This window comes from Hylobates moloch, unplaced genomic scaffold (assembly GCF_009828535.3).
Source record: "Hylobates moloch isolate HMO894 unplaced genomic scaffold, HMol_V3 SCAFFOLD_19, whole genome shotgun sequence".
Lineage (NCBI taxonomy): Eukaryota > Metazoa > Chordata > Mammalia > Primates > Hylobatidae > Hylobates > Hylobates moloch.
The window spans coordinates 38,634,550-38,641,713 of NW_026652294.1; positions in this window are offsets into that span (position 1 = coordinate 38,634,550).

The window sequence follows — 7,164 nt, forward strand, 5'->3', positions numbered from 1 at the left end:
AACCTCGTCTCTACTAAAATACAAAAAATTAGCCGTGGTAATTCCAGCTACTCGGAAGGAGTCCCAGCTACTCGGGAGGCTGAGGCAGGAGAATCGCTTGAACCTAGGAAGGTGGAGGTTGTAGTGAGCGGATATCATGCCGCCACACTCCAGCCTGGGCAATGAGTGAAACTTCGTCTTAAAAAATAATAATAATGGCAGGGCGCGGTGGCTCACGCCTGTAATCTCAGCACTTTGGGAGGCCGAGACGGGAGGATCACGAGGTCAGGAGATCGAGACCATCCTGGCTAACACGGTGAAACCCCATCTCAACTAATAATACAAAAAAAAAAAAAAAAAAATTAGCTGGGTGTGGTGGCGGGCGCCTGTAGTCCCAGCTTCTCGTGAGACTGAGGCAGGAGAATGGTGTGAACCCAGGAGGCAGATGTTGCAGTGAGCGGTGATCGCGCCACTGCACTCCAGCTGGGGCGACAGAGCGAGACTCCGTCTCAACAACAACAACAAATAATAATAATAATAATAGTAGCTCGGCGCGGTGGCTCACGAGTGTAATCCCAGCACTTTGGGAGGCCAAGGCGGGCGGATCACTTAAGTTTGGGAGTCTGAGACCAGCCTGACCAACATGGAGGAACCCTGTCTCTACTAAAAATACAAAAATTAGCTGGGCATGGTGGTGCATGCCTGTAAACCCAGCTACTCGGGAGGCCGAGGCAAGAGAATTGCTTGAACCTGGGAGGCAGAGGTTGCAGTGAGCCGAGATTGTGCCATTGCACTCCAGCCTGGGCAAAAAGAGCGACACTCTGTCTCAAAAAATAGTAATATAATAATAAATAATGCTGGGGAAATTCAAAATAGGAAAAATTGTCATGACATAAGGGTAGTAGCGGGAAAACTTCACATTCTGGGAGTTGTCCTATGTTCCATCCACTTCTTGGATTAGAGTAAATGGTAATGCCAATCATGGAAGAGGTAACATAGGAGATAAAGGTTTAGAAAATAAGGTGATGAATTTACTAAGCTTTTTTTTTTTTTTTTTTTTGCCCTTTGAGCTTAGCCACCACATCTGGCTAATTTTTTAATTTTTGTATTTAATGGTGGGGACAAACAGCCTTGGAAGTCTCTGACTTCATAGTGTGATGGCAGAAGAAAGACACTGGAAAAATTATTAATATTTATAATAATTATTAATATTGCAACCATGGCCAGGCACAGGGCTCATGCCTGTAATCCCAGCACTTTGGGAGGCTGAGGCGGGTGGATCACCTGAGGTCACCTGAGGTCAGGAGTTCAAGACCAGTCTGGTGAAATTCCATCTCTACTAAAAATACAAAAATTAGCCGGGCATGGTGGCACGCGCTTGTAGTCCCAGCTACTCGGGAGACTGAGGCAGGAGAATTGCTTGCACCCAGGAGGCGGAGGTTGCAGTGAGCCAAGACTGCGCCACTGCACTCCAGCCTAGGTGACAGAGCGAGACTCCATCTCAAAAAATAAAAATAAAAAATAAAAATAAATAAAGGCAATAGAAGAAAGGAAAATAAAATATAAGAAAATTAAAGCATTAGTCCATGGGATACAACATCTGAATAACCGGAATTCCAGAAAGTGAAAACAGAAATAATTATCTGGAAAGGATAAAATCATCTAAAATCAATAGTAATAATTATTCAACAAAATTTTCCAAGGCCAGGTGTGGTGGCTCACGCCTGTAATCCTGGCACTTTGGGAGGCTGAAGCAGGCAGATCACTTGAGCTCGGGCATTCAGGAGCAGCCTGGGCAACATGGTGAAACCCTGTCTCTACCAAAACTACAAAAATTAGCGGGTGTGGTGGTTCACGCCTGTAATCCCAGCACTTTGGGATGCCGAGGTGGGTGGATCACCTGAGGTCAGGAGTTTGAGACCAGCCTGGCCAACATGGTGAAACCCCATGTCTACTAAAAATACAAAAATTAGCCACACATGGTAGCGTGTGCCTGTAATCCCAACTACTCAGGAGGCTGAGGGAGGAGAATCTCTTGAACTTGGGAGGCAGAAGTTGCAGTGAGCCGAGATCACACCACTGCACTACATACAACCTGGGTGACAGAGCAAGACTCTGTCTCAAAAAAAAAAAAATTATTTCCAACCTCGTTTCCTATACCTAGCCACACTCTCAATTTTTTTTTGTTGTTGAGATAGAGGCTCACTCTGCCACTCAGACTGGAGTGCAGTGGTATGATCTCGGCTCACTGCAACCTCCGCCTCCCAGGTTCCAGCTATTCTCCTGCTTCAGCCTCCTGAGTAGCTGTGACTATACGCGCCCACTGTCACGGCTGGCTAGGTTTTTTTTCTTTTTTTTCTTTCTTTTTTTTTTTTTTGAGTCAGAGTCTAGTGCACCGGCCAGTTTTGTTTTTTTTTTTTTTTTGGAAGTCGCCGATTCAGTGCGTCCAGATTCGGTAGTGCGAGTGCCCTCTCCTGCCTCAGCCTCCCGAGTAGCTGGGACTACAGGCGCCCGCCACCACGCCTGGCTAATTTTTTGTGTTTTTAGTAGAGACGAGGTTTCACCGTGTTAGCCAGGATGGTCTCGATCTCCTGACCTTGTGATCCACCCACCTTGGCCTCCCAAAATGCTGGGATTACAGGCATGAGCCATTGCGCCCAGCCTTTTTTTGTTGTTGTTGTTGTTGGTTTTTTTTTTTGTATTTTTAGTAGAGACGGGGTTTCACCATGTTGACCAGGCTGGTCTCAAACTCCTCACCTCAGGTGAGTCGCCCACCTTGGCTGCCCAAAGTGTTGGGATTATAGGCATGAGCCACTGCGCCCAGCCCACACTCTCAATTAAGTGCAGTAATAGAACAGACATTTTCATACTTTTAAGTTCCCAACAAATTTGCCTCCTGGTACTCTTTCTCAAAAAGCTCCATCAAAATAAGAGAGTAAACCCAGAAAGAGGAAACACAGGTTCCAGGAAACAGGACGTCAACACAAGAGAGAGGCAAAGGGGATCCCCAGGATGAAGGTGAAGGGAGATCCCAATTGCACAGCCTCAAGATCGCCTCTCTGGACTGGAGCAGGTCTAAGGGCTTTTTGAGAAAGTTCTTCAAAATGACGTAGATTGAAATCCCTAAGTGTATCGCTTCTCGGCCTTTTGGCTAAGATCAAGTGTGAAATCCCTAAGTGTTTGTATATCCTTATGAGAGATTAATTAAGGCAGAATTTGGGGATAAATTAGAGTACACAGGAAACTAAGCAAACAGAGAGGACAAGGCAGTTATTAATTCCAGGGAAAACAAAAATGGTACAGGAAAGAAAAAGAATTGTAACTATCCACATGGATCATACGTGTATTCATATAATCATAATAATCATAATAATGAGGCCGGGCATGGTGGCTCACGCCTGTAATCCCAGCACTTTGGGAGGCCGAGGTGGGCGGATCATCTGAGGTCAGGAGTTCAAGACCAGCCTGACCAACATGGAGAAACTCCATCTCTACTAAAAATACAAAATTAGCCAGGCGTGGTGGCGCATGCCTGTAATCCCAGCTACTCGGGAGGCTGAAGCAGGAGAATTGCTTGAACCTGGCAGGCAGAGGTTGCAGTGAGCCAAGATTGCACCATTGCACTCCAGTCTAGGCAACAAGAGTGAAACTCCGTCTCAAAAAAAAAAAAAAAAAAAAATCATAATAACGTAAACGCTAAGGCCAGGTGCGGTGGCTCATGCCTGTAATCCCAGCACTTTGGGAGGCCAAGATAGGCTGATCATGAGGTCAGGAGTTCGAGACCAGCCTGACCAACATGGTGAAGCCCCATCTTTACTAAAAATACAAAAATTAGCCAGGCGTGGTGGCGCGCACCTGTAATCCCAGCTACTCAGGAGGCTGAGGCAGGAGAATTGCTTGAACCTGGGAGGCAGAGATTGCAGTGAGCCGAGATCACACCATTGCACTCCAGCCTGGGCAACAAGAGTGAAACTTCGTCTCAAAAAAAAAAAAAAAGTAAACACTAAACACAGGAGGATGGGAAGTGGAGGTGGGGTGATAGGCGGATTGGAAAAAAAGGGTGTCTCTTTTTTAACCTCAGTGATCCTTGTTCTGAAGGGCTAGCTTCTCATCCTCAACAGTGCAAAGCCAATAGCTAATGCCTAAACAAAAAACACTGGAGTGCAGTGGCGCAAACGTGCCTCACTTCAGCCTCAACCTTAAGAAGTAAGGCCAAGAGCAGTGGCACATGCCTGTAATCCCAGCCCTTTGGGAGGCCAAGGCAAGAGGATCAGTTAAGACCAGAAGTTCGTGGTTACAGTGAGCTATGATCATGCCACTGTACTCCAGTCTAGGCAACAGAAAAAGACCCTGTCTCTAAAAAAATAAAGACCCCTTATCCCTCTCCAAAAAAAAAAATTGAAGAAATTGAAAAAGAAAAAGAGACATCAAGAAGTAGTAATACTGGCCAGGCGTGGTGGCTCACACCTGTAATCCTCCCTCCTTTGGGAGGCCAAAGTGGGAGGATTGCTTGAGCTCTGGAGTCCAATATTAGCCTGGACAACATAGTGAGACGTAGTCTCCAATAAAAAATTTGTTGTTTGTTTGTTTGTTTTTTGAGACAGAGTCTCACTCTGTTGCCTAGGCTAGAGTGCAGTGGCACGATGTTGGCTCACTGCAACCCCTGCCTCCCGGGTTCAAGAGATCCTCCTGCCTGAGCCTCCCAAGTAGCTTGGATTACAGGCATTTGCCACCACATGTGGCTAATTTTTATATTTTTAGTAAAGACAGATGAGGTTTCACCATGTTAGCCAGGCTGGTCTCGAACTCCTGACCTCAAGTGATCCGCCCGCCTCAGCCTTCCAAAGTGCTGGGATTACAGGCGGGAGCTATGGTGCCTAGATTAATAATTTTTTTTTGTTTTTTTTGAGGGACGGAGTTTCGCTCTTGTTACCCAGGATGGAGTGCAATGCTGCGATCTCGGCTCCCTGCAACCTCTGCCTCCCAGGTACAAGCGATTCACCTGTCTCAATTTCCCAAGTAGCTTGGATTACAGGCATGTGCCACCACAGCCGGCTAATTTTTTTGTATTTAGTAGAGACAGGGTGTCACCATGGTAGTCAGGCTGGTCGCGAACTCCTGACCTCAGGTGATCCACCTGCCTCGGCCTCCCAGAGTGCTAGAATTACAGGCATGTGCCACCGTGCCCAGCCAAAAATTTTGTTTTCATTAGCCAGGCTTGATAGCATCTGACTGTGATCCCAGATACTTGAAAGGCTGAGGTGGGAGAATCACTTGAGCCCAGGAGGTCAAGGCTGCAGTGAGCCATGATCGCACCACTGCCCTTGGCCTGGGCAACAGAGCAAGACCCTGTCACAAAAAAACAAAAAACAATCAAGACTTGCAATAGCCAGTTAGCTCAGTTGGTTAGAACCAGGTGCCAACACCAAGGTTGTGGACTTGATCGCCATGTGGGCAAATGTATTATCATTTATGTGGATGGAGGATCACTTGAGGCCAGGATTTCAAGACCAGCCTGGCCAACATGGAGAAACTCCATCTCTACTAAAAATACAAAAATTATGGGCTTGACACGGTGGCTTGCACCTGTAATCCCAGCACTTTGGGAGGCCGAGGCGGGCAGATCATCTGAGGTCAGGAGTTTGAGACCAGCCTGGCCAACATGGTGAAAACTTGTCTCTACTAAAAAAATACAAAAATTAGCTGGGCGTGGTGGTACGCGCCTGTAATCCCAGCTACTCAAGAGGCTGAGGCAGGAGAATCATTTGAACTGGGAGGCAGAGGTTACAGTGAGCCAAGATCATGCCACTACACTCCAGCCTGGGCAACAAAGCGAGACTCCATTTCAAAAAAAAAAAAGAGGCCAGGCGCGGTGGCTCACGCCTGTAATCCCAGCACTTTGGGAGGCCGAGGCGGGTGGATCACGAGGTCAGGAGATCGAGACCATCCTGGCTAACACGGTGAAACCCCGTCTCTACTAAAAAAATACAAAAAATTAGCTGGGCGCGGTGGCAGGCGCCTGTAGTCCCAGCTACTCGGGAGGCTGAGGCAGGAGAATGGCGTGAACCCGGGAGGTGGAGCTTGCAGTGAGCCGAGATAGTGCCACTGCACTCCGGCCTGGGCAAAAGAGTGAGATTCTGTCTCAAAAAAAAGAAAAAAAAGAAAAGAAAAGAGAAGAAAAGCCAGCTGCATAAACTGATCTCAAAATAAAGAAATAAATTAAATTTAAATAATAAAATAAAATAAAAGAAAGAAAGTACATAATGTATATCCGTGAAAAAAAAAATCCCATGGAATTTGGGGAGAAATTACAGAAGGAGGTTGGGAGACCAGTAAGGAGGTTGTGGCAATTTTCTTTTCTTTTTTTTTTTTTTGAGACGGAGTCTCACTCACTCTCTCACCCAGGCTGGAGTGCAGTGGCGCGATCTCGGCTCGCTGCAAGCTCCGCCTCCCGGGTTCACGCCATTCTCCTGCCTCAGCCTCTCTGAGTAGCTGGGACTACAGGCGCCCGCCACCACACCCGGCTAATTTTTTTGTACTTTTAGTATTTAGTAGAGACAGGGTTTCACCATGTTGGTCAGGCTGGTCTCAAACTCCTGACCTCAAATGATCCACCTGCCTTGGCCTCCCAAAGTGCTGGGATTACAGGTGTGAGCCACCACGCCCAGCCCAAGTTTTCTTTATTCTCCCTTTAAAAAGCCATTAGCCTAAATACCCTCCACTCTGTTTCCGTTAGAATGGACAGAACCCAGGCCCTTTTCACCCCACTCCAATCAGCCCCAACACCTAATAGGATCACTGTTTTTTTGTTTCTGTTTTTTTTTTCTTTTGTAAGAGGGAGTCTCACTCTGTCGACCAGGCTGGAGTGCAATGGCTCAATCTTGGCTCACTGCAACCTCCATCTCCTGGGTTCAAGCGATTCTCCTGCCTCAGCCTCCCAAGTAGCTGGGATTACAGGCGCCCACCACCATGCCCAGCTAATTTTTGTATTTTTAGTAGAGATAGGGTTTCACCATGTTGACCAGGCTGGTCTCGAACTCCTGACATCAGGTGATCTGCCCACCTTGGCCTCCCAAAGTGCTGGGATTACAGGCGTGAGCCACTGCGCCTGGCCTGGCCAGGATCATCTTATAGAAGGCTAATGAAGTGATGAATGGGCTGGAGCCCAAGGATGTAGACATGGGG